At 57.7% G+C, this 26,575-nt stretch overlaps 1 protein-coding gene across 7 annotated transcripts in view; it reads left to right on the forward strand.

The window, feature by feature from the left end:
• Nucleotides 1-604: 604 nt before the first annotated feature.
• The window catches only part of ELFN2 (extracellular leucine rich repeat and fibronectin type III domain containing 2), a 52,617-nt gene continuing 26,646 nt past the window's right edge, over nt 605-26,575 (forward strand). Inside the window, exons 1-2 of one of the 7 annotated variants that reach the window (XM_057557712.1) lie at nt 605-686; nt 9,380-9,519. The gene's annotated coding sequence lies outside the window, so the exon portion shown is untranslated. Of the gene's footprint in view, nt 687-7,435; nt 7,527-7,595; nt 7,671-8,405; nt 8,508-9,379; nt 9,520-26,575 lie in introns of those variants that run through there. The other 6 variants (XM_057557711.1, XM_057557710.1, XM_057557718.1 and 3 more) reach the window with 6 other exon arrangements.

The following is a 26,575-nucleotide window of genomic DNA, read 5'->3' on the forward strand; positions in this document are numbered from 1 at the left end:
CGGGATCCACCCGTCGTGGGAAGACCAGGGGGCTCGGGCGTCTTCGGGCGGGCGCTGGGGGGCGCTGCGCACCTCCGGCGGCCCGCCCCGCCGCAAGTTTGCCTCCAGCTGTTGAACGAGACGGCGGCGGCGGCGGGACCCGGTCCCCGCGGGGTGAGCGGGGCTGGGGGCCGGGGCGTGCCGGGGGCTCAGCCGTCCGCGGGGCCGCGGGTGCAGCTGAGGAGCCAGGCGCGGCCCCCGCCCGGCGGGCGTGTGTCTGCGAGCGTGCGTGTGTCCGTGGCGGCCTCGAGCCGGGAGAGGGGGCGGGAGGGGTCTCGCTGCGGAGAGGCCTGCGGAAGGCGCGGAGGGCGCGGAGGGCGCGGAGGGCTCGGGCGGCGAGGGCGGCGGACAGACCGCGGCCGCGGCCCCTGACGCACGCTGCGCTCCGGCCCCCTCCCGGGCGCGGGCCCCGGCGAGGCAGACGCGCGGCGGCGGGCGGCGGGGTCTGCGCGCACACGGCGGCTCACAGACACACACCGGCCGCGCCACAGACACACGCCACGCACCGAGCCGCGGCCGGCGCGCCAAGCCCGCCGGGCACCGCGCGCATCGCCCAGCGCTCGCACTCGCACTCGCCCTAGCGCGCAGGCCCCGCAGCCGCCGCGGCCGGAGGCGGCGCTCGGCCCGGAGCCCGGCTGGGGCTGGAGGTGAGTGAATTCCTCCGGATCCGAGCGCCCGCGGCCGGCGGAGACGGTGGGAGTGGGCGCTGGGACCGGAGGATACCCCCTCCGCCAGTGGGGGTGGGGCTTGGGAGGGGGACACAGCCGGGGGAGGATGAGACGGGGAAAGCCACCCCCGGCGCCTCCTGGGTCTGGGGATCCCCGTGAGACCCCCGGAGGACCACCCTGTGCGGGGGGGGGCGGTGGTGGTGGTGGGCGGAGGCAGGGGTGGGAGGACGAGGAGGACGGTCGGTGAGGTGAGCAGTTTCGAGGGGTGGTGCAGAGGCTTGATGGTGGACGGTCGTGCCAGCCAATGCCACAGCGCACCTCTCTGCCCCCATCTTTGCGAATCGAGGGCCCTCGCTCCCCTCTTTCACGGAGTGCTGCCGGGTCAAGGGATTCATCTTCGTAGCTGGTAAGGGGGGTTTGATTGGTGAGGGATGACAGCTCCAGCGGGAGGGGGCCAGGGTGGGGCTTTCCCCCCCTTCCCCGCAGGAGGGCGATGGGTTTGGTAAGAGGACCGGAATTGGGGAGTGGAGGCTCCCAGGGGGTGGGAACCCTTGCAAAGGCTTTGCCCCTTTCTCTGGTGGCGCTGGTGTGGGGCAAGCAGGGAGGCAGCCCAGGGAAGCAGCAGAAATCGGCAGACTGCAGCTCTGGCAGGGCCAGGGCCACTGCCGGGGTGTGTGTGTGTGTGTGTGTGTGTGTTTGCATGTGTGGGCTCCAACAACTGGCAGAAGAGGGGGGCAGGGGGGTGGGTGTGTTGGCTGGTGAGGCAGGGTGTGCACGTGGGGAAAGATGTGTGTGCAGGAGTGGACCCCGTGCTCTCTGTACACACACACACACACACACACACACTCTGTTGGTGGCTCAGCAGGGTTTCCTCGGAATGTTTGGAGGGGAGAGGGCTGGTGTGTTTGTCTGTGTGTGCGCTCGGGGAGCTCGTGTCCAGGACAGAGGCGGCCAGGCTGTGGTGTGTCAGGCGTGCCCAAGGAGGGAGACGACAGGGGATGGTGGCACTCACCCTCTCTGGGCTCAGCTTGGGAGAAATGGAGAAACGTGGTACTTGAGGGCACTTTCTGCAGCTCTGGGCTCCCTGCTGTGTCCCGTCCACCTGGACCCCTCCCACCCCAGGGGATGCCTCTGGAGGGCGCTTCGATCCCCTTGCTTAGACACAGGTGTTGGACCGGAGTGTGTGTGTGTGTGTGTGTGTGTGTGTGTCCGTGTGTCCGGGCTGCGGCTGTTGGAGGAGAGAAGCTGGGGGGAGAAGGGAGGTGCTGGCAGCACCTGGAGGAATGTGGTGGAAGCTGCAGGCCCCAGGCTGCCAGATTTAGTTACTGAGGGACATTTTCATCTGGGGAGCTGCCTCACCCGGGGAGTAATTTGCATGTGTATATGTGTGTGCCTGGCTCGCACACCTGTTCTCAGGGCCTGTGGGCACCTGTGGGACGTGTCGTGTCTAGGCCATCAGCAGGGCATGGGGGCCTGCACATGTGTGTAAACGTGTGTCCTAGGAGAGGAATGTCTGCGCACTCGCTTGCGCACACGCACACACACACACAGGCACTGTCTGTAAATGTCTGTCCTGAATGAGCTGTGTACATGGGTGGGGACCTCTGGGCCATTGGCCCCTGGGCAGGAAGAAAGAGGAGTAGTTGAAGAGGGTATCAGGGAGCAGTGTGTGTGTGTGTGTGTGTGTGTGTGTGTGTGTGTATGTGTTTATGTGTGTGACGTCAGTGAGAACCTCTGGGTGTGACATCAGCTCCAGGTTGCCGGTGACGTCACTGGGACAGCAGAGGGGTCACCCCCAAGGACCGGGTGATGTCAGTGGGAGGGTGAGGGAGGTGTCACGGTGAGGCTGTGTGGCTCAGTGGGGTCACATCCCCTGTGTTGTGAGGGGTGAGAAGGGGAGAGGGATGGAGCCTGGGGGTGAGCAGTTCCTCCCAAGAGGTCCCATTTCCTGAGTGGATGTGGGACCCCTTTCCGTAAGGCCTGCACTCCTAATAGCACATCTCTGCTGCCTACCCCCCGACCCATGGTGTCCCCCCTCCCCCTCCCCTGCCTGGACCCCGCGAGTTCCTGTTCTCCACCCCATCCCAACGGGGTCGCACAGACCCTTGGGCGACTGTGTTCTGGTGAGTGAATGTATGTGTAAGTGCAGGTGACAACAGAAAACGGCTACAGCGAGGGAGCCAGAGACCTTAGGTTCTAATCCCACGTTGCCTCTCTGTGTTTTGTGGTTTAGGCATTCCCGTCACCTCTCTGGGCCTCAGTTTCTTGTCTGTCACCTGGAAAGTGGTTAGGGAGGCGAGGGGGGATTACAGGAGATCGTGGGCTTCCGGGGGGCCAGATGCCCAGCACATGATAGAAGGTCAGTCCACGTGAGCCCCATCCCCTGGCCTCCTGTCCCCCAGCCCAGAGCAGCTGCTCCCCTGTTTTGCTTTAAGTCTGGCTTTGTAAACAACTTTCTTTTCTCTCCTTGGATCCTCACAGCAGTCCTGTGAGGCTGGTAGGCTGGCTATTATGTGGCCATTTGACAGATGAGCAAACTGAGGTCCAGAGTGTAAAGTAAGCTGTTGTTGTTTCATTCCTTAGTGAGAACTCCCCTGCTTGGTGGGTGCGGGGAGACCCATTTGATTGGCAGGGCACTCTCATTTAACGGAGGGACAGGGAGCTCTGTGCAGTGGGGGCGAGGAGTGGGAAGTGCCAGGGTGAGGGGCCCAAGGTGGAGAGGTCAGTGGCTGCAGTAGAGGCTGCCTCCTGACTCGGTCCAATGTCTGCTTGTTCTGCCACCCCATGAGATTCCGAGATGGCCCGGCTGATAGAAGTGGCTGCATCCAGCTGCTAAGCCATCTCTAGTGAGGTCAGCCAGGGGTGCTCATCAGAGGCTCTGTGCCTGCTCCCCAGTATGGCTCTCTTGTCCCCTGATATCTGGTGGGGTGGCTGCTGTGGAAGTAGACCTCGTTCCAGTGACACCTCTGCTGTGTCCTGGCCGTGTGTGACGCGGGGATCAGCTCTCCTGTCTGTCTCCGAGGTGGTAGCTGCTTGCTTTGTGGGCTTGCTGCGCGCGCGTGAGAGTGTGGCATCCCCGCGCAGGGTCGGGAGTGCACCCATCACAGCTACTCTCACCGCTTCAGCTCCCGTGCCCCTGAGCCAGGTCCTGTCTCCTGCCACCTGCCCCCCACCAAATCTGCTACGACAGTGCGCTGTGCAGACACGACAGCCAGGAAGCAGACTGCCTTGAAGCCCAAGCCTCCTTAACAAGTCAGGCCTCTTTGGGGACAGCGTTAATAGTCCAGAAGGTTAACTCAATCCTCTTGTCTCCTGCTGTCCCAGCCCAATCCCCTATTAAATTAACCTTCTTCTGGCTCAACTAGCACCTGGGGCAGAGGCGCTGCCATTAGTACTGGGGATGGTGTCGGGGGGTTGGAATAATAGAACCCCCTCCTCCTCCTCCCAGCTCTGCAGACGGTCCCCAGGGAGGCCCCAGAGAGCCCCTGAGGGCTGGCGAGCCACCTGGGCAAGCTTGCTTTCAGGGTGCCGAAGGAAGGGCGCTGGCTGCATGATGCTGCTGACAGCAATAATTATAGTGATAATAATAATGATATTAGCTAATATTCATTGAGTGTGTACTGAGAGCCAGGCCTGGTGGGAAGCTCTTTATAAGGGCACTCATTTAATCCCACAAAGCCTTCTGCAGTAGAGCTATTATTATTCCTCATTTTCCAGATAAGAAACAGAGAGGTTACAGACCAGCTCAGAGCCACACAGCAGTGGAATGAGGACTGGAAGCCCCACGGGTCGACTCTTTGCATCATTAACTGTTAATTGATGAACCCCTTTGCTAGGGAACCCTGGGCATCTTGGGGTGCCCCGCTCTCTGAGGGACCTCTCAGGGCCTTGCTTTGCTTATCTGTAAATGGGGGCAGTGCAGGGAAGCAGTGGGTGTGGCTGCAGGGAGAGAGGAGCAGAAAGGCTCCTGGGTCTCAGTCCCCTCTCTGCATTCCTCCTGTGCCCCCTCCCTCCATAGTGACCTGTGACGTTCCCAAAGGTAGCTCCTTGCTCCCCGGTTCTCCCACAGTGCTGGGAGCACAGTGGGTGCTCGGTAGGGGCTCCCCTCGGAGATGGAGGGGATGCTGCTCCAGGATCAGTATCTCCCCCAGGCCTGAGTCTGTCATGGCCTCAGCCGGGGGCCCCTGGCCACTCGGCCACACTCTCCCTGTCTCACTTGTGGAAGAGCAGGGGCTCAGGGTCCAAATTCTGCCTCTTTTCTTCCTTGATGTGTGTCCTGGGCAAGAGAATTCACTTCCAGAAGGTTCTGTTTCCTCAATGGAAAGTGAGGGTAGTGGTACTGAATTTCTAACTCTCCCGGGTTGGTTACATAAGAGAATGACAAGCGTGTAGCATTGTGTCTGGCACATAGTAGGTGTCAGTTAGATGATTTCCCTCCCCCTTCCCATCTGTCTCCTTTATTCATTCCTGGTTCCCTGGAATGGGGCTTGGGCTGCGAGTGTGTGTGTGTGTATGTGTGTGTGTCCATCCTTCCCTCTCTTTTTAGCCTCCACTTTCATCCCCTGAAATGCATAGAAACTCTTTCTTGGAGCCAGGCTGGGGGGCCCAAGGAAGCATGAGAAGGGCCTGGGAGCTGCATACCCCACAGCTGGAGCATGTAGAGGGGCTGGGGGCGGCAGGGCATGTCTTTGTGGGTGTGTCTATGCGTGTGTGTGCACACTGGTCACCACCTCTCTCAGGGGCAAGCGGAGAGCCATTCTCAAGGGCCCAACCTTGTGTCTCAAGCCTGACTCAGTTTCCCTCCCTGGCCTATTTCTATCTTTTCTCTTCCCCTTGGATCTTGGGGAGACACAAGCTGTGGGGTCAGCCTGCCTGCCAGCCTCCCTTCCTTGCCCTTCTCATTACCTGCGGGGGTCTCCTGTCCGTCTCTCCCACCGCGTGTCAGCTCCAAATGGGTAGAGACAAGTGGGCCCTCAGAGAATACTTATTGAACAACTTTTTTTCATTTACGTGCTATGGAGGATGGGCTGATGTATTTTGTATTCAGTCCACATACACACACACACACAAACACACACACACACACACAATTATAAGTATGTCTCACCCAGGGATAACTGCTATGCCCAGGACTCAGGTGGAAACCCCCAGAGATGAGCTCCTGTCCTGAGGAGACACGAGACACCTGGACCATCTTCCAGGTGCCCGGCGTGGGGACTGCACGCAATAGGGCTTGCTTGACAGGCGGTCCCTGTTAGGCTGTGGCCTGACTGACTGGGGGCTGGTGCTGAGCCAGCCTTGTGAGCAGGGCTGGAGAGGTTGGGACGACTTCTGCTCTGGGCACTGTAGAGTCCCCATGATTGCACACCTGCTACGTGCCAGGCACAGGGCGAAACACTCTCTATTATCTTGTTTAATTTTGGCTGGAGTATTGTGGAAGAGGTCCAGCCAGCCTCTGGGTAGGGGCATGCCAGGTGGAGACCATGTGAGCCGAGGTCTGGAGGTAGGAAAGCCCGGAGTGGATTTTGGGAAGATGAGTCTGGACATGTAGTTTGGGGATCAACCACACAACAACCTAAATAACCCTAAAATCTGGAGACTAAGAAATCCAGCATTATCCTTTTTGCCAGAGAGTGCCAGAGTCTCTGGGTGTTTGTTAAAATGCAGATCCTTGGGCCCTGCCTGCTGAGATTTGGATTCAGTACAGTGGATGTGGAGCCCAGGAACCTGCATTTTTAGTGCATTTCCAGAAGATGAATTCGCCCATGTTTGCTGGGTGGATGGCAGCTGAGGGGGCTGCTGCATGTTCCTGGGGATCTTCCGGACTCCTCCCACGCAGCCTGGGAGGCAGCAACCCGGTTTCCAGAGGAGCCTGAGCTCAAGGAAGTGAGGTGCCCTGCCTTGGGTGACACAGCAGCAAGACCGAGACCGATACTGACTAATACTAATAATCTTCGTGTTCACTGACTGATGTTCTAAGCTCAAGGAGTCCTTCAGTAAATCCTCAGAACGACCCTCTGCATCATCCCTGTTGCACAGAGGAGAAACGGAGGCAGAGTGTGCGGTCACAGTTCAAGGCCTCACTGGTGGGAAAGGCCTGAAGTGCGGTGGGGATGAAATGAGGCTGGAGAGGGCCTCCCTCAGCATCTTGGACGGAGCTATGCCCTGATGCCCTCCGTCTCCCTTCCTTTGGTGCGAGGGCGCGGGTGGAGCTGAGCCTGCGGCTGTGCGTGTGAGCAGAGGCCAGAGGCGGGGGTGGAGGGGGGAGCAGAGAAGCCTGGAGGAAGGCGGAGAGCCAGGAAGGCGTCCCGGAGGAGGCGGCGACGCAGAGTCTCGTAACGGTGGCCCGAGGCTGTTATCCGGTGGGCGCTCTGGCCGCGGCAGGTCCGGGTCTGGCGGGCGGCGGGGTGCGTCAGTCCCCGGTGCGCGTCCCGGGCTGGCCCACGCGGTGCACGCGGGCGCAGCCCCCCGCTGGGCACGTGCACGGCGGCGGGGTGGGCGGGAGCTCGCACACACCCTCCGCCCCGGGCCCTCCGCTCCCCGCCCGCGCGGCAGCGAGGCCCCGCGGGGTCCCAGACCCGCCGGCCGCCGCTCTGCTGCGCCCGCGCCCCGCGCGGCAGGCCCGGCTGGGTTTCCGCCTTACTTCCCTGTGCTTAGAATTTGCAGCCGCATCCCCTGGCGCTCGCAGCCAATTTCACGGCCTCTGGGCTCGGCGCGGTGCTCGGGATCGTAAACCGGGCCGCGCGCGGGGGAAGGGGACGGAGGGGGCGACGGAAACGAGGACCAGCCGAGTTGTTGGCCAGGGGGTGTGTGGGTCAGGTGGGTGTGGACGGCGGGGGGGGCGGGGCGCCGCCGTGAACTGCCCTGGGAGAGCTGGGCGGGTGTGCAGGCGTGGCCATGTGTGTCCGGAGCCGGAGCCGTACCCGCTTTGGGAGCTAGCTTGGGACATGTATGTGTTGGCCTGTGAGTCTTTTCAGGGACCCCTGTGCCCGTGGGCATGTTTGTCTGGGTGTGTATGGTGAAAACTGTGTGTGTGTGTGTGTGTGTGTGTTGGGGGACCGTCCCCAGTGAGTGGGCGCCGGTGTGTTTCTGTGGGTGTGTTGACATGTGTCTGTGCAGTGTCCCCAGGCATGTTGGCGCATGTGCTGGTCTGCAAGTTGGGGCAGACACCCCTGTGTCTGGGTTCTGTGGGCAGCTGGGTACAGTGCATCTGAGTCTGTGTGCACATGTGTGTCGGAGGGAGTGTGAAATTCTGGTGTGTTGGTTGCTGTCTGGGTGTGCCCTGTGGCTGCTGGTGTGTGTGTGTGGGGGGGCATATAGTGTGCAGCCTGGGGTGCGTCCCATCCCTGCTGCCACTGGGCTCAGGGTCAAGTGTGAGCCGGGTCGCTAGGGGGAGGGTGTCCCTCCGGACCTGGACCTGGAGCAAGCTGGCCGCTTCCTCCTCCTCTGCCTCTGTGTGTGGGTGGTGGATCTGAGGTATGGCGTGATGGGGGGCGGGTTGGGGGGGGCGCCGAGAGTGTGTTTCTGTTTTGTCGCTGCCGCTGGCTGCCAGCACTCGGTGGGTATACATATGTTTGTGAATGGCAATGTCGAGGGGGCCGAGGTGTGAGCCCCTGCCTGCGGGGGAGGGCCAAGAGTACCATCTGGGCTGATGGGGTGCGGGGCCAGACAGAGAGAGGGGCCTCCGCGGGAAGGGAATGAGTGTGTGCGTGTGCACGTGTGCGCACAGGTGGAGGGCAGATTCGGCCGAGGCACGTCAGTCTGGGAGTCTGTGTGTCTGTGCACGTGGAGGTCAGGCAGGTACGTTGCTCTAAGGGTGTGTGAGCACGTATGGCGGGCGGTGGGGCAGAGGTATTACACCTGGTGGCACACAGGCGGGGGGCCCCAGGGGTGGGTGCCAGTCCTTGCAAAGTTCTGAATAAGAGATGTGCTGGGGTGGGAGAGGGGTGCTTGTTCCCTGCAGCAGAGGGGATGGGGCCCAGCTGTAGGAGGGAGTGGGCCGAGCGGGTGTTGGGGTGACCAAGAGGAGGGCGGTGTGGTTGGAGGGGTGTATGTGGGTGCCGGGCATCAGGTCAGCGTGAGGGTGTGTGTGGCCATCCCCACCTGGGTGTGTGTCTGTGACCGGGAGTGAGGTGTGGGGCTGGGACAGTCACTTAGGAGGACCATCCAGGCTGAGAGGCCCAGCAGGGGGTGAAGAACACGGGATGGGATGAGGTGGGTGGGAGTGGGGGCCCTTTAGCTCCCAGAAAATCTCTCCATCTGTTGCTTGCACCTCCTGCCCAGGGGCCGTGGAGGGATTGGAAGAAGCCCTGCGGCCCCTGGCTCCTCCCCTCTCCTCACCCGAGAACCCTGTGGGGTAGGGTGGGGAGTCCCCAACTCTCCATCTGGGTCTTGAGGCCCTTCCCTTCCCTCTTTCCTGCCCCATCATCTTTCTGTCTCCATCTCTCTGCTCTCATCTCCCTCCATTCCTCCCCTTCCTCTGCCTCCCTCCTCTCTCTCACACTGATATTCATTTGTGGTATATTCGGTTACCATGGGAAACCTAAGAAAGAAGTGAGTGTACCCTTCAAGACTTCAGCATTTTTCCCTCCTCCCTCCCTCCTGCTGTCCCCCTCCCTCTCCTCCTCTCCTCTCCCTCCCTCCCCTTTCTCCCCCTCGCCTCCTTCTCGCAGAAGGAGAGGACTTGGGTGAGGAGCTGCTGCCGCCCGAGCTGGGCCAGGACCTGAGACTCCATTGCGGCCGCCGCTGCTGAGACCAGGCCAGGCACAGAGCTTCGCTGGCCGGAGGGGCTCCCTCTGCCCGCAGAGATCTGGTAAGGACAGGGTCCTTCTGACGGTGTGCGAGTGTGTGGCTGTTGTGAGCACGGCTCACGTGACCTGGTCTTGAAAACCCGTGATGTAGCCCAGCCTCTGCCTCGTTTGTCCCTTCCTGCCCTGCCTCACCCCTGCCCCCAGCTGCCGGCACCCCAACTCTGCTCCCCGCCAGCTTCCCTTCCACAGGGCCTGTGAGGCAGCTGGCCGTGGCTGGAACAGGTCCACTGGGGAGGGTGGGGAGGCAGCCCCTGTTGGCTCAGAGACCCCACTCCTGCCCCTTTGCCCGGCTGAGAGCCTGAGCCTGGCCTGCCTGCACCCCAGCAGGGCAGGGGGCATCTGTGCCCCAGCTGGGGGTGGCGGGACCAGCCTCCAGGGGATGGCCTGGGAGAACATGGCCTCTTCTGTCTCGGGTGGGGGCCTTTCCACATAGAGAGGGACAGACGGAGGGGCCGGGAGTGAGCTGGGAGCAGGGAAAGCGCCAGCAGAGTCAATACCAGGCCTGATCCAGTGTCATTGAATTTGGGAGGAGGCAGGGGAGCAGTGTGACACCAGGAGGCCGCAGGCAGGCAGGCCGCCGGCAGGAGCTGTCCCGGCTGGGGCTGGTGGCTGCCCTGGAGAGGAGAGGCCGAGGCTGTCACTGTCACCGTGGCTGTGTTGGTGGTGGCCACGTGGAGGGAGCTGTTGTCCAGGCGGGGCGCTGAGTGACGGCGGTTGCTGTGGCGAGGGAGCCGCCTCTGTGGCATTGTGGTCTCCATGGAGAGAGGAGGAGACAGAGGGAGGAGGCTGGCTGTCTGGGCTTGCTGTTGGTGGTTGCTAAGGAGAGGGAGATGCTGTTTCTAAGATGTGGTGGTCCCCGTGTGGAGGGGCCATGGCTGCCAAGGTGTTGGGGTTCCCTGGGGAAGGGCTGGTGATGGGTGCTCTGGAGGGGGCTTGTGGTGGGTGCTCCATGGAGGATGGGGGTGGGGGGGTGCTGGGGGAGGGGCTGCTGCTGTGGACTTGGTATTGCTGGCACAGGCTGAAGCAGGGTTCTTTGGTGGGGGCAGTGAGGCACACTGGGTGGGTCTGAGCTGTGCTCCCCACTTACGTTGCGCATCCTGCCCTGTCCAGGCCAGACTGGGGCCCCTGCTGCACCACTGGCATCCCTCCTCCCACTGTGGCCCGTCCTTCCCTCCCACTTCGTGGCCAAGCTCTCCTGCCTCTGTTCCTTGAGCCCTCTCCCTCCTTGGGCACTTGGAGCATACTAGTCCCCCATCTGGACGCATGTTCCCTCCTTGTCCCCAAATGACTTCGTCCCCATCCTTCGTGTTTGCTGAGCTCTGGGAAGCCTGGCATTGATGCCTGCCTTTGAGGTATCAGATAGGGGAAGTGACTTGCCCAAGGTCACACAGCATGCACGTGCTGGGCCTGGGATTTGACCCTGGGTGCCCTACCTCCCCAGATATTCAACTCACCAGGCCTAACTCCTCCCCCAGGATTCCGGCCCCCCCCACCCCGCCTCCCGCCATTCAGAGTTGTCTCTCTTCCCTCAGTCCCCAGGTATTCATTTCATTTTAGTAACAGTAGGAGGCAGCGTGGAAGAGCACAGAGTTCCGAGTTTGAATCCTGGCTCTGTCACAGCTGTATGACTCTGTGCCTCAGTTTCCCCTTCTGTAAAATGGAGATGATGCAAATGCCTCTCGAGGTTGCTGTCACTTGGGATAATATCTGGATGCTCTGGTTCCTGGCACCTAGTAGACTCTCAGTAAGCGGTAACCACCACCATCATTGTAATTTCTTAAAAAAATGATTTTCTGACATGTCTGGGGTGGACAAGGTGCCTTCTCACCAGAGATCTGCCTCATTTTGTCCTTTCCCGTGTTGACTGAGCAGCGGAGGTATTAACCTGACATCAAGGAAGCAGGAGGCGGGGCTTGGAGAGGAGGAGGGTCATGCAGCACCTTGGTCGGGGAGCCAGGACGGAACCAGGTGTGGCTGGCTTCCTGTCCGGTGCTCCCTGCCTGCTTGCTCCAGGGGCCTGGGTGTGCACTTTAATCATGTGGGCCTTGTCCCCTGAGCTGTGCCTGAGCCCCCAGCCTCCTGGCTTCCTCCCAAGGGCCCAGTGTTCTGCCAGCTCAGCCAGCCCTGGCTGGTGGTACCCTGGGAGTATCAGGGGAAGTCTGTTCTGTCAACCTTGGCACCACCAGGGGACAAGCCAGGCAAGGGACTGAAAAGGATATCCAAGGAGGGACTTTTTAGGGGTTTGGGGAGTGACAAGCAGGATGTCTTTTGAGTGACAGAGATCTGAGTTCAGATCCTGCCTCTGCCACTGTCTAGGTGGATGGCCCTAGGCATGTTTCTCTACCTTTCTGGATCTCAGTTTATTTTTTTTCCTTTTTTTTAATAATTAAAAAAAAAAATATATATATATATATATTTAATCATTTATTTTTTGGCTGCATTGGGTCTTAGCTGCGGCACCCAAGATTTTTCAGTGCAGCACGTGAGCTCTTCGTTGTAGCGCACAGGCTTCTCTCTAGTTGTGGCACGCAGGGTCATTAGTTGCGGTGCGAGGGCTCTCTAATTGTGGCACACAGGCTTAGTTGCCCCGCAGCATGTGGGATCTTAGTTCCCTGACCAGGGATCGAACCAGCGTCCCCTGCATTGCAAGATGGATTCTTAACCACTGGACCACCAAGGGAAGTCCCTGGACCTCAGTTTCTTCATCTGTATAATGGGTATGATAAGAATCCCTACCTCACCTTGCCAATGTGAGGCAGGGGAATGAAGTTAAAGCACTGGGCCTGGTGCCTGGAGAGGTGTTTCCTGCAGGAGCAGCTGCTCTCTCTAACCTGTCAGCCTTCTCACCTTTCTGGCTGACTTGGGTAAGAGGAGAGAGAGAGCGGTCCTGAGTGGTCCCAAATGGCAGAAATGGGACCAACCAGGCACAGACCTCAGTTCATCACAAGAGACTTTCTAACAGAGCTGTCTTGGGATAGAGAGAAGGAGGTTCTGAGCACTCTAAATACAGTGAGACCACAGAAGGCTGGCAGGAGCACAGAGTTTGGGATTACAAGACCCAGGTTCACGTCCTAATGTTGCCCTTTATGGGCTGTGGGATCTTGGGAGCCTCAGTTTCCCCACCTGCAAAATGGGAGGAATAATAATGGAACAAGGGTTACTTTGTTTTATAAATTTTATATATATATATATATATATATATATATTAAGTTAGATTTAAATTTTAATTTTATTTTTAAATTTAAAAAAATTAACTAATTAATTTATTTTTGGCTGCATTGGGTCTTTGTTGCTGTGCGCAGGCTTTCTCTAGTTGTGGTGACCGGGCATACTCTTCGTTGTGGTGCGCGGGCTTCTCATTGCGGTGGCTTCTCTTGTTGCCGAGCATGGGCTCTAGGTGTGCGGGCTTCAGTAGTCACGGCTCGCGGGCTCTAGGGCGCAGGCTCAGTAGTTGTGGCTCATGGGCTTAGCTGCTCCGTGGCATGTGGGATCTTCCCGGACCAGGGCTCAAACCCGTGTCCCCTGCATTGGCAAGCGGATCCTTAACCACTGCGCCACCAGGGAAGTCCCAAGAGCAAGGGCTACTTTAAATGAATTCAGGTAAGTGGAAGAGGCCAGGTATTTTCCCACACGCTCCAGGTGTCATTGAATTCCCCAGCCTTTGCACTTGCTGTTCCTTCTACAGGAGTGGCCGTTCCTTCTGTGCCTGTTGCTGCTCCCCAGGCTTGTGGCGTACATGGCTGTCTCCTGTTCTGTCTCATTGTCACCTCCTCAGGGAGGCCCTCCCTGACCACACTGTTCATTGCTCTCGTTCTTCCCTCTCTCTTTGTTTCCTTCTAGCCCCTACCACAACCTATGCTATTTTGTTTATTTGCTTGTTCATTATTCACCCTCCTACCGTGAGAGCTTAGAGTATCAGCTCTGTGAAGGCAGGAGCTTTTTCTGTCTTGTTCCCTGCTCCATCCTAAGGGCCTTGAATGGGGTCTGGCACATAGTAAATGCTCAATTAATATGTGGTGAAGGCGTGGGCTAACCCCGCCAGCTACCCTGGGAAGTCATCTCATCATTTCCATTTTACACATGAGGAAAGTGGCTCTAGGGAAGCCTGGTAAACTGCCTGTGAACATGCAACTGGAAGTAGGTGGCATACCTGGCATTTGACCCCAGATTGGGCTGATTCCAGGTCAAGTGCTTTTCCTGCTGCGCTACACCACCTTGCTGGGGAGCTTTGCATTTTAGGTTAGAGAGTTTAGACTTTACTCTGAACACAGAGGCAGAATCACAGAACGGCTATTAAGTAGGGAAGGGTCCTGCCTGAAGGAAAACCTTTTGTTAGCAGCCAGAATTGTCAAAAGAAATCAGTTCAGCTGCTCACTACCTGTGTGGCCTTAGGCAAATTACTTAACCGCTCTGTGTCTCAGTTTACATGTCTATAAAATGGGGATACTGTCTTGGCTGATCTGGGCTGGCTTCTGGGAGGCAGTGGGCTTTGACCTTTGATTTGCAACCTTGGCTTCAAGTCCCCCTCCCCAGGGTGGAAAGAAGAGCATCTGCTGAATCACCCTGGTCCCGGGGGCCTCACTGCCGGCCCTGAGGGATTTGAGATTTTGACTTCTGAACAGGGGATATTTTAAGTGCTTGGGACAGGCCATTTTCTGCCCTAGCAGCCTGGGCTCTCTTGTCCTACTCCACCCCCACCTCCCTTAAAGAAAGAGAGAAGATCAGAGAGGAGAGAGGTTTTAATTGAGCACCTACTATGCACCAGAGCCATTCCTATTTGTATCCCCTTTCACAGTCACAGCAGCCCCTGCAGAGTATAGTCGTTATGCCCATTTTACAAATGACCAGACTCAGGCTTGGGGAAATTCTCCATGGGGCACAGAGCAGGGATTTGGACCTAGGCTCGTAGGCTCCTGTCTGCTTTGTCTCAGAAGAGGGGAGAGAGTGATGGAGGTGCCCGGGATGGGTCTGCTCTGGGGTTACCCAGGGAGTGAGCTATTGGTCTCAGCCCCGCCAGGATGGAGCTTAGAGTGGCCCCGATTTCAGAGGCTGGACCTTGAGGGGTTGCGGATGGGCAGACCGCTCCCACCAGCCTGGCTCCCCCCACCCCAACTGCTGGCAGCCTCACTAGCCCCGGGAATAGATCTGGCCTTGTGTGCGGTTATCCCAGTGTCTCACTCAAGACCCCATTTGTTTGGGGAGGAGAAAGGGGGGTCTGTGGTGCCCAACAGAGGTGGGATTCATGGACAGGGCCGGGGCGGGGGTAGCCTGCCTGGTACGGGCCAGGCCTGGAGGAGGGCCAGGAGGGAGTGAGAGGAGGGGGCTGGGGCGTGGCCTGGGGTCCTGCCTGGGGCAGAGTCTTGGGCCGGGGGCTGTGTGGATGGAGGTGTGGCAGGAGGGGTGTGGGAGTCCCACTCTCATGACTCCTGGTCTGAAGGAAGGAGAGCATGTCGCTCTGTCCTGAGGGAGCCCCAGGTGTTAGGGGAGGTGGGGAGAGACCCGTGCCATCAGGATCCTTGTTGGAGGGAGACACAGCCCTGACTCCAGGGAGTGCCCAGTCTGAGGGGATATAGAGCCTCGACTCCCAGGAGCCCCAGTCTGAGGGCGGAGGCACTGTGGGTGTTCTGGGCTCCATCTGCTTTCTGAGTGCAGGAGGAGAGGATGATCCCACTGAGTGGAGTCTCCCTGAGTTCTGGGAAGCCTTCCTGGAAGAGGCAGTCCCTGAGGACTGGGAAGGGGTTGGATTCAAGGCAGCGCCTACAGGAGGGCCTGTTCTGTGGTTGGAAGCAAGGCCCGGTGGGTTAGATCCTGATTCTGAGTGGTCATGTGCACCTGAATCTCAGTTTGCTCATCTGTGAAATGGGGACACTGCTGGGCATCTGGAGGGGTTGGGATGAGATAGGGTTGGAGGGAGGAGTACCTGTAGACAGTAGGCCCACAGGGCTATTGGGGGCTGCATGGTGAGTAAGGCCTGAGGAGTTCCAGAAGCTGACGAAAGCCCATTCCCCCACCCTCTGCCTCCACCTGGGGTCACAGCTCAACTAACCCAGCTTCAATCTTTACCGGCATAGGAGGGAGGGCAGACTCTGGGCTGAGCTGTGAGGTGGAGACAAGGGCTCCTTCTTGCCTCCAACTTGCTGTGTGACCCTGCCAAGTCCCTCACTCTCTCTGGCCCTCAAGGGCGGAGTTGGGGCCAGCCAAGGACCCCCGAGCATCCTAGCAGGAGACAGACCACAGAGAGGGGTCAGCAAAGCAGAACAGGTACCCCAGACGATGGTGGCTCAGGGGCCCTGGAGCTAGGCAGAGCCTGGGGGAGCAAGGCCTTTCCTGCCTCTGCCAGACACTCTGGGGTGCTGGCTTGGGGACAGCAGGTCAGAGCAGAGAAACTCCTGGGGCTATAAAAGGGAGTGACACAGTGGTCAAGCATGTGGTCCCAGGCCTATGGTCAACTCTTGATTCTGCCCATAACAAGTGCCTCAGTATCCTCATCTGTAGAATGGGAATAAAAATAGTACCCACCTCATAAGGTGGAAACTATAAAGTGCTTGGCACTGCACCTGGCATACAGTGAGTGCTCAATAAATGCTGACTCTGCTTCTGGTGGTGGGAGCAGGCAGGCAGGGCTTCACGGCCATTCCAGCCACCACCTTTTAGACTGTTGAGGACAGGCTGTGGCTTACGGAATCCCAAAGCCTGGGGTGCTGGGCCAGGAAATGTGGGGGTGTCTGCCACCGTGGCTCTTCCCACTCTCCCCAGTGCCTGCTGAACAAGATGCTGTGGAAAGAGCCAATGAATTTCGGAGTAGGCAGCGTGGGTTCCATCCCAGCTCATTCATCCCCTTGCTGCCTGGCTCTGAGCAAATCATTTTCTGAACCTCAGTGTCTTCATCTATAAAATGGGATCAAGGGCCTTCATGAGGATTAAGTGAGAGGATACAGGAAGGCAGCATCCATCTGCCCCTTCTGTACAGATGCGTGTTGGTACCTACTGTCTCCTGTAACTGCCCTGCTCTTCCCCTCTCTGATTCGGTGCTGAGGTTGCTGGCAGGGAAGGGGCTTTGGAGACGGAGTTCCCAGCTTGGTTGAGATGGCAGCTGACCCAGAAGCTCTGTCCTGGATTCAGGAGGGAGCTTGGGGTGGGGGCTGTCCTCGGGGACCATCTGGGCTTCCAGGGAAGCTGCAGATGCTGAGGGACCCGGGGAGGGTTGGGAGTTGGGCTTTTTAAATTATTATTATTAATTAATTTATTTTATTTTATTTTTGGCTGCGTGGGGTCTTTGTTGCTGCGTACGGGCTTTCTCTAGCTGCAGTGAGCTGGGGCGCCTCTTAGTTGCGGTGTGTGGGCTTCTCATTGCGGTGGCTTCTCTTGTTGCGGAGCACGGGCTCTAGGCATGCGGGCTCAGTAGTTGTGGCACGTGGGCTCAGTCGTTGTGGCACATGGGCTCAGTAGTTGTGGCTCGCGGGCTGTAGAGCACAGGCTCAGTGGTTGTGTGCTGTAGAGTGCAGGCTCAGTAGTTGTGGCGCATGGGCTTAGTTGCTCCGTGGCATGTGGGATCTTCCCAGACCAGGGATCGAACCCGTGTCCCCTCCGTTGGCAGGCAGATTCTTAACCACTGTGCCACCAGGGAAGTCCGGGAGCTGGGCTTTGATGAGGAATCAGGACCCCAGAGCACTGGAGAGTCCCAGCCAGCAGGGTCTGCACCCACTCCTGTGCTCACTGGCAGGCTGATGCCCAGAGAGGTCCTGGCCCAGGGTCATCCTGCCCTGACTGGCTGGGCTGAAAGTAGAATGTGTTCTGGTAGCTTCTGGCTTAGGCACTCTCACTTTCCACGGCCCCTGGGCCAGGCTGAAGTGGCTCTGTCTGGACAGGGTCACCCAGGGCCTGGGCTGAGCTTTCTTAGCTCTGCCTCTGTCTCCCTCTCTGTCTCCTTCTGCCCACCCTCTGGCCTGTGCCACTCCCGCAAACAGCCTGGCCCTGTCTGTTTGCCACCGGAGGGAGGGGGATGGACTAAAGCTGGGCGTGCATGGGTGTGAGCACACGTGCCCCGGGTGGTTTTGTGTGTTTGTTGTGTGTTGGAGGGTGTGCATCCCCCTTCTAACTAGGGGCCTGACACATGCTCTCTGTGTGTGAAATAGAGAGGGACAGGCTGCTGTCCCTTCCCTGTCATTGGGGGCCCTTCCCCACGTTTCTGGGCACCGGCGGACACCTGTACGCCATGTTTTCTTCCCCATGGGATTTGCTTCACGGCCTCTACCCAGGAGGCCCTGACTCCGCGCTCCAGGCACCTCCCCTCAGGGCACAACGGGGCCCATCCTCATCCACCTCGGCCTGGGGTCTCCTCGCACGGCTGTGTCTGTGCTGTGGATGGCTGGGTTGGTCACAGTTTTTCCACTTTCACCAGTAGTGCACGACTTCAAATCCTCACCCCACGCCTCTGACCCAGATGGGCCGCCCTGTGACAGGGGTGGGCTTGTTTGTGGGTGTCTGCTGCTGGGGCTGAGTGTGGACGTCTGGGCTGAGGGTTTTAGGCGGGACCCCCATTCTGGATGGGATTCCTGCCTGTGGGACTCACTGGGACCTGGGGAGGGGTGGGGTATGGGGGGCCTGGGCCGGGAAGCCCCCGGCTGTCCCTGGAGCAGGATGCCGGGGACCGGGATGGCTGTAGCAGTGCTGGCGGGTCCCGCTGCCCCGTGCCATCCCCACTTTCTGGGTCCCAGGACCAGTGGGCCTTGGGCCATCGGTGCCAAGGGGAGCTGCTTCATCACCTGGCTGCCCAGGGCCCCTGAGTGGCACAAGAGTGCCCGATGCCTTCTGGAGCTGGGGGTGGGGGAGGGGGGGTGAGTGACAACCACAGAAGGAGGAGGTACAGGAGGCTGGGGCAGAGTCCGGAGGCCTGGCCCCCAGCCTGCACTCTCACTCCCTGGGGCCTGAGTCTGGTCAGTCCCAGGACTTCTTCGTTCTCTTGCTTGAGGCAGAGGCACCTCGGTGCTGTCGGGAGAGACCTGGGCTCAGGGTTTGAGTGTCAGCTCTACCCCTAACCCTCTGTGGGACCCAGTTCTCAGGCGGCCCGTAGAATCAAAGGGAGTCATTTATTCCTTCTATTTAACAACATCTGTAAAACACTTACCAGGTGCCAGGCACTGTTCTAAGAACTTTACAGAAATTAAATCCTCACAACAATCCAACAAAATATCATTATCCCCATTTTACCGGTGGGGAAACCAAGGTGCTGAGAGGTTAAGGATCCTGCCCACAGCCACACAGCGAGTCAGTGATGTGACCGGGATTTGAACCTGGGCCATCCGGCTCCCTGGGCTGTCCCAACCACCTTGCTGTGTTGCATGCCCGTGGTAGTCTGTGAAGGGTGGTGCTTGGGCCGGGCCTGGGCCAGCCTGGTCCCCTGGTCTGAGCCTTGACGGTGGTCCAGGAAGGTGGTCTTGGCACACAGTAGGTGTGGCAGCTTGGGATCAGGCCAGATTTGAGTCCCTAGCTTGTCACTTACTGAGTCACTTGACCTAGCTGAGCCTCAGTCTCCCCATGTGTAAAACAGGGTAACAGTACCTGCCCGGCAGGACTGTTGTAAGAATTTCGTGCAATGTGGTGTGCGGGGCACTCAGCATGTGGTGGGCAGCTGTGATGGCCCCATGACAGGGTGAGAGGGAGGCAGCTTAAGGGGTGCCCCATGCCAGCAGAGGGCAGCGTGTGCCCCTGGGAGCCTGTGATTAGGAGAGGGTGACTCTGAAGGGAGGTACTGCCAACCCCTCTCATCACTGGGGACACCTGTCCATCTGGTGCATCCGCTGTGCAGCCGGGCTTAGGGCTGGGACACACACAGACACACCCACAGTGGAGAAGCAGCTGAGCAGCCTTGCGTGTGAGGGCTGGGATGAACCTTGGATACCATCTCACCCTGCTCCCTCGTTGTTGCAAATGGGACACTGAGGCCCAGAGTGGGGAAGGGATTTGTACTGGGACCCACAGTGAGTTCAGATTATCTGAAATTTCATTGGTGGGTGGGGCCTTTTCTAAGAAATGCAGCAACAACCTTGCCTACAGTGGGCCTGTCCTGGCCACACTGGCCCACATCCTGCAGGGTCCATGCCCTGCAGGGCATTTTTGCTGGTCTGTTGACCAGCTTACGTGCGACTTCCTGGCTCGTCCACCACAGTGGAAGCCGTGAGGACAGGGACCTTGTCTGTCCGTTCACAGCTGAACCTGTGTCCCCAGCACAGAGCCTGGTGTGTACACAGTAGGTGCTCAATAAGCATTGGTTGAGGAATAAGCGACCTTAGGAAACATCCCCTCCGACTCCATCATGGGAAAGTCTGAATTTCAGAGGGGTGGAGAGCTGCCCAGGGCCGAGCCGGGCACTGAAGCCAGGCCTCCTGGCTCCCAGCCCTGAGCCCTCTGTGCATTTGTGAACATATGCAACACACACAGACACACGTGCACACACACACAAATGCACACACTCTACGCCATGATTCAGAAGCTTCACGCTGATCATTGATCAATTTTCTAGCTTAAAAAAATAGAAGAATCTGTCCATCTCTCTGCCAAGGCCGTGGGCTGGACACCTACTGAGGCACCTGCTCTGGGGCATCCCCCACAGCCTGAGGGTGCGCCCAGGAAGGGGCAGGGGTCCTGGAAGGGGGACCTGGGAGGGTGCAACCTGCGCAAGTGAATCCCCCCCCGCCCCAGGTGCATTCCCTGCTCTATGCCCAGTGGATTCTCTGTGTCCCCTTCTTCTGGCCACATCCACCCAGTCCCACCTTGACAGCCCACCTGCCCAAGCCTGATCCCTGCCCCCATCACTGGGCTGTCTCAGGCTTTGGGGACAGTGGTGTCATTCCTGGGGACCAGGCTCCCCCTCCGCCTCCCCCAGGAAGTCTGCCCTAATGCACAGGAGGATGGTAATTAGTATGAGGCAGGCTGATAAGCTCAGAAGTTAAGTCTTTGTTTTCCTCACTCCCCAGTTTCCCTAAATGAGCAGATGTAGAGTGGGGGAGGGGGAGGGGCTGCCGGGTTGGCCCCAGGGCTGGGTGGGGGCACGCGTGGCTGTGTGCTCGCTTCAGTGGGTGGCAGGGGTGGGGGGCACGCAGGTGGGGAGCGGCCTGGTGGAGGAATGCCAGGACAGGCGTGCCCGCGGGCAGGTCCCCAGGCTGCAGCCCTCTGGGGGGTGTGGTTGCATGGCTCGGGGAGGGCATCACACCTGGGACGCCACTGTGAGCGCTCGTCTGCATTCGTTCATTCCTTCAGGTCTTCACATCCAATCACTAGTCATAACTGCTGTCATTTATTGAGCACCTGCTACATGCATTCCCTGGGCTGGATGCCGTTTGCGTATTGCCTTGCTCAGTCCTCAGACGAAGGTGCAGGTATGGGACCCTCATTTCTTAGGGGAGGAATCTAAGGCTCAGAGAGGCGAGGTGACTAAGGTCGGAGTGGCTAGGGCAGGGTTCAGACCCCAGCGGTCTCCCGTGGCCCTGCCCTGGGCTGAGGGAGCCATTTGGGCTGGGAGAAAGGGGAACCTGTGACCAGTTGGTGGCCAGGCCAGGTCCTGGACACTAGGGTTGTTGAGGCCTTGTCCTTCTCGTCGGTTACATGGGGATCAGTCCATCCACCTTCTCAGGTTGTTGGGAGGAGGAATAACAACAGCTATAATAATGGCAACAGTGATGATTTGTTTAGTGCTTACTGTGTGCCAGGCAGGTGACAAATGCTCTACATGTTTTCATATTTCATGCTCACAGCAGTCCCGGGAGCTGTGGGTAGACACCCTTATTACCCCATTTCACATTCACAGAAGCCAAGGATCTGGGAGGTAAGGAGCCTGCCCCAGTCCCGGTTAGTAAGTAGGGGACCCAGGATTTAGCCGGGAGCCATCTGACTCCAGGCCCTTCCTCCTTGACTGCCACTGCATGTGGTGTATAACCCCTGTGAGGTGCCTGGCACATGGCAGGTGCTCAACAAAGGTTAGTGGCCTCCACCCTTCCTGCAAGGGCCGGTTCCTGGAGATCCTGTGTCTCTGGGGCTTAGCCGAGGGGTCCAGGGGGATAGCCCTCCTCATAATATCCTGTGGGGTAGGTATTACTTTTATTTCCATTTTACAGATGGGAAAGTTGAGGCTCAGAGAGGTGAAATGACTTACCCAGGATCTCACAGCTGGTGAGGTGAAGGGGCCGGGATTTGAACCCAGGTGGTCAGGGTCCAAGTGCAGCCGTGCGGCAGGCTCCTGAGCACAAGCATCTGCTCCCAGCTATATCCGTCCCTCAGGGGTGATCCTCCTGGCCTGATCCTCCACTTCCCTGGCTCCTCTTATCAGCCGTGTGCAGGGGATGCCTAAGTCTCCATCCTCCACTGTGCCCTGCCTCTGGCTGTTGGGCATTGGGTGTGGCCACCTGATGACTGGACATGTCTTTTGGGGTGTCCCTCTGGCCCTGAAATCTCAACTTGTCCAGTGCAGGACTCTTCCTCTCTCCTCCTGCATATCAGCCCATTTGCTCCTTCTCTGAGGTTCCCTGTTCCAGGGTGGGCACTACCTTCATTCGGCCGCCCACCTGGACCTGGAAGTCATCCCTGAACTCCACCCCTGGTCTCCCATCTTCATCCTGTAGGTCACCAAGTCCTGTTCTTGTCCCATCACCTGTCCACCCCACTGCCCTCACCTGCATTGAGTCACCATCGAGAGCCTGGACCATTGCAGCAGCCGCCTCAAAGGCCAGCTCTCACCCCCTCCAATTCATTCTGCACCTTCTGTTGTCCTGGGCTCCCTAGCATGTCACTGCTCCCCATTGTCCTGGGGCTGAAATCCAGGAGATTGGGTTATTTATGATACAGGTGATTCTGGCTTTTTAAGTGAGGAGGCCATAGAATTGCAGCATTGTATAGTTATGGTACTTGATTGGTAATTGTACCAATCAGAATCAGCCTGGCTTCTGGGACCTGCTGGACTTGGCCCAGCCACGGGGCTCCTGCCTCTGGGCTCCCTCTCCCTGTCCCTCTCACATGCCATTATCCCGTCTCCTGGCCTCGTTCCAGTTTCTCAAAAGTGCTATCTTCTGGGTACTGCGTAGGCAGTTTGATCACCAGGATCACCCTCAGCAAAACGTTCCTTGACCCCAGGATAGATGAGACCCCTCAGGTGCCCCTGCACTGGGGACAGCCTTCTAATTCTCCTAAGAACCCTTTGAGGGGAGCAGTGTTGCTCATTTTGCAGATGGGGAAGCTGAGACTCAAAAAGCTAAGCTGGCATCTGAACCCAAGTCGCTCGCCATGGAGCCCGTGTTCTCCCCCATCTGTACGCGTGTGTGTGTGCACGTGTGCGCACACTGCAGGCTCTGCTGTCTGCTGTCTGAACCAGGCGGTGTTTGGGCTGGGATGAGCTGCTGCCTCCTTGGGAGAGGAGGTCCTCTGGAGGCCGGAGCCTGTCTCTTCCTGTAGGGGGTGGAGATGCTACATGTGAACGTTAGGGGGGGTGTCAGTGCCTCGCTAGCCCCCGAGATCACAGCCTCCCCGGCTCCTCCAGCTTCTCTCCCCTTCCTTCAAAACAAGCACCCGCGAGCCCAAACCACCCATCCAGCCAAGGCACAGATGGAGCCAGATTTGGAATTAATTAATCCTGTTGCCTGGGCAACTGGGATCCAGTCTTCTCTGTCCAGCCCGCCCCCTGCCTGCCAGGCCCCGCCCCTGCCTGCCAGGCCCCGCCCCTTCCTCTCTTGGCCCCCACCCCTCAAGGCTTTGGCCCCACCCTCTCCCCCACCAGCAGCTGGTGGTACCCTGGTGTCCTTGGAGACTCTTCCAAAGTCGAGGATGGAGAGGGTAGGGATATCTAAGAACTGGGTTCAAGAACCCACTCAGCCACTCTTGGCTTGGTGGGAGCGTGGGCAAGGCCCTGAACCACTGGGAACCATGCTATGACTCGACTTACCTGGGGAGGGGCACCACGGGGGGGATTTGAGAGATGTGTGAGAGAGGAAGAATGAAAGTGGCCTGAACTGGCGATACCATTGAGACCAGCAGTGGGTGTGCAGGGCTGCAGGAGCAGGTGTCCAGTGACGGGAACCTTTACAGCTGCAGTTGACGGCAGTTATGGGGTCGCCTCCCCTGGCCACAAGTTCTGACTCAGTTCCTCCTCCTCCATCTCGACCTTCCTCTCATCCTCTGAGCCTGCACCCCTCTGACTGGACACCAGCAACCAGGGTCGTGTTCTCCATCGTGGTCTGTTGGTCCATCCACCAGTTCACCCGACTCTGTCTCTTCCTGGGTGACCCTGAGCAAGTTACTTAGCATCTCTGTGCTTCCAATTCCTTATCTGAAAAATGGGCATAAGAGCACCCACCTGGGGAGCCGTGGAAAGCCCCTTGCATGGTGTTTAGTCTGTGCTAACCACCGGGTTGCTTCTGTGCCACTGCTGGCCACAGGCCAGGGAGTGCCCTGTGAGAGGGGCTGTGGGGAGCACAGGGGACAGTAGTCCCACCTTCCTCTCGGGGAAGTCGAGGCTCGCGACCATGGCCACATTGTTGGGTCATTGAGGCTCCCAGCCCTACCAGTCTTCTCTCTAGGACCAGCTCACCATGTCAGGCTCAGCCGCATGGCATTGCAGATGGGGAAATCAAGGCCGGCGGGGGGTGGGGTGGTGGTGGCAGTTGTAGCTGGTGCTTCAGGGGCTGACCTTTCTAGCGTGGCCCTGTTTTCTGGATCTTGCTGGCTGGTGCTGGCTGGAGGGTAGCACAAGCCAGGTCTTTGAAAGCCAGGGCTTGAGTCTTCCTTTGTTGTAATCGTAGGGAATGTGCTTCTCCTGCCTGGGCCTCAGTTTTCTCTTCTGTGAAATGGGAGATCATGGGGGTGTAGCTGGTGGTAACTCTGACTGAAGCAGATTGGGGTCATGGCTTTTTAGGCTTTGTCCTAGCAGAAGGGGGCCAGTGTGGGCAGACGAGGTTCAGTGTCTGGCCAGGGCCATTCCTGGCGGTGCAGTCAAGGTGGAGGATATAGAAGGAACATGAAAGGAAAATGCCAGCTCGCACCCCCAGCCCCCATCTTTTGGAGTCCCCCGTGCTGGGCTCTGCCGGGCTTGGCAAGCTCAGCAGTGAGCTGGGACGAGGCCCAGGGCAGGCCCTGGCTCCTGCTCAGCCTCCCACCTGGTCCTAAGCCTGTGGAGGCTGAGTGCTGGGTCTCCCATCATCTGTCTAATGGGCCATTTGCTCCTCTGTGTACCAGGCAGGTGTCTCTCAAGCTGGCATGGTGGGGCAGGAGCTCTGGAGAGAAAATGGCCAGGACTGGTGATAGAACTCTCCTTGGCTCCACAGCCCCTCCCTCAGGCACTGTGGGTAAGTTGCTGCCCCTCCTGAGCCTCAGTTTCCTCATCTGTGAGCTGGGCCTAATGATGCAATCAATGATAACACCCGTTGTAAAAGGTTTTTTTAAAAAAAAATTTAATTAGTTAATTTATTTATTTATTTTGGCTGCGTTGGGTCTTTGTTGCTGCGCGCAGGCTTTAGCTGCGGCGAGCGGGGGCTACTCTTCGTTGCCGTGCACGTGCTTCTCACTGCGGTGACTTCTCTTGTTGCGGAGCATGGGCTCTAGGTGCACGGGCTTCAGTAGTTGTGGCATGGGATTAGTTGCTCCGCGGCATGTGGGATCTTCCTGGACCAGGGATTGAACCCATGTCCCCTGCATTGGCAGGCAGATTCTTCTATTTTTTTTCATCTTTATTGGAGTATAATTGCTTCACAATGTTGTGTTAGTTTCTGCCATACAGCAAAGTGAATCAGCTATAAGCACATACATATCCCCATATCCCCTCTCTCTTGAGCCTCCCTCCCACCCTCACTATCCCACCCCTCTAGGTGGTCAGAAAGCACCAAGCTGATCTCCCTGTGCTATGCGGCTGCTTCCCACTAGCTAGCTATTTTACCTTTGGTAGTGTATGTATGTTAGTGCTACTCTTTCACTATGCCTCAGCCTCCCCTTCCCCACTGTGTCCTCAAGTCTGTTTTCAAAGTCTCCATCTTTATTCGTGCCCTACCACTAGGTTCATCAGTACCATTTTTCTAGATTCCATATATATGCGTTAGCATACGGTATTTGTTTTTCTCTTTCTGACTTGCTTCACTCTGTATGACAGACTCTGGGTCCATCCACCTCACTACAAGTAACTCAATTTCGTTCCTTTTTATGGCTGAGTAATATTCCATTGTATATATGTGCCACATCTTCTTTATCCTTTCATCTGTTGATGGACATTTAGGTTGCTTCCATGTCCTGGCTATTGCAAATAGTGCTGCAATGAACATTGCTGCAGTGCAATGTGGTAGATGTATCTTTTTGAATCATGGTTTTCTCAGGGTATATGCCCAGTAGTGGGATTGCTGGGTCATATGATAGTTCTAGTTTTAGTTTTTTAAGGACCCTCCATACTGTTCTCCATAGTGGCTGTATCAATTTACATTCCCACCAACAGTGTAAGAGGGTTCCCTTTTCTCCACACCTTCTCCAGCATTTATTGTTTGTAGATTTTTTGATGATGGCCATTCTGACCTGTGTGAGGTGATACCTCATTGTGGTTTTGATTTGCATTTCTCTAATGATTAGTGATGTTGAGCATTCTTTCATGTGTTTGTTGGCCATCTATAAGTCTTCTTTGGAGAAATGTCTATTTAGGTCTTCTGCCCATTTTTGGATTGGGTTGTTTGTTTTTTTGATACTGAGCTGCATGAGCTGCTTGTATATTTTGGAGATTAATCCTTTGTCAGTTGCTTCGTTTGCAAATATTTTCTCCCATTCTGAGGGCTGTCTTTTCATCTTGTTTATGGTTTCCTTTGCTGTGCAAAAGCTTTTTAGTTTCATTAGGTCCCATTTGTTTAGTTTTGTTTTTATTTCCATTACTCTAGGAGGTGGGTCAAAAAGGATCTTGCTGTGATTTATGTCATAGAGTGTTCTGGCAGGCGGATTCTTAACCACTGCACCACCAGGGAAGTCCCTGAAAGCTTTTGAGAGGCGTAAACTAGGGGTGGCAAACTCAGATGCCCACAGGGCCAGGTCACGAAAAGTGTGCAT

The sequence above is a fragment of the Balaenoptera acutorostrata genome, chromosome 11, assembly GCF_949987535.1.
Source record: "Balaenoptera acutorostrata chromosome 11, mBalAcu1.1, whole genome shotgun sequence".
Taxonomy (NCBI): Eukaryota; Metazoa; Chordata; class Mammalia; order Artiodactyla; family Balaenopteridae; genus Balaenoptera; species Balaenoptera acutorostrata.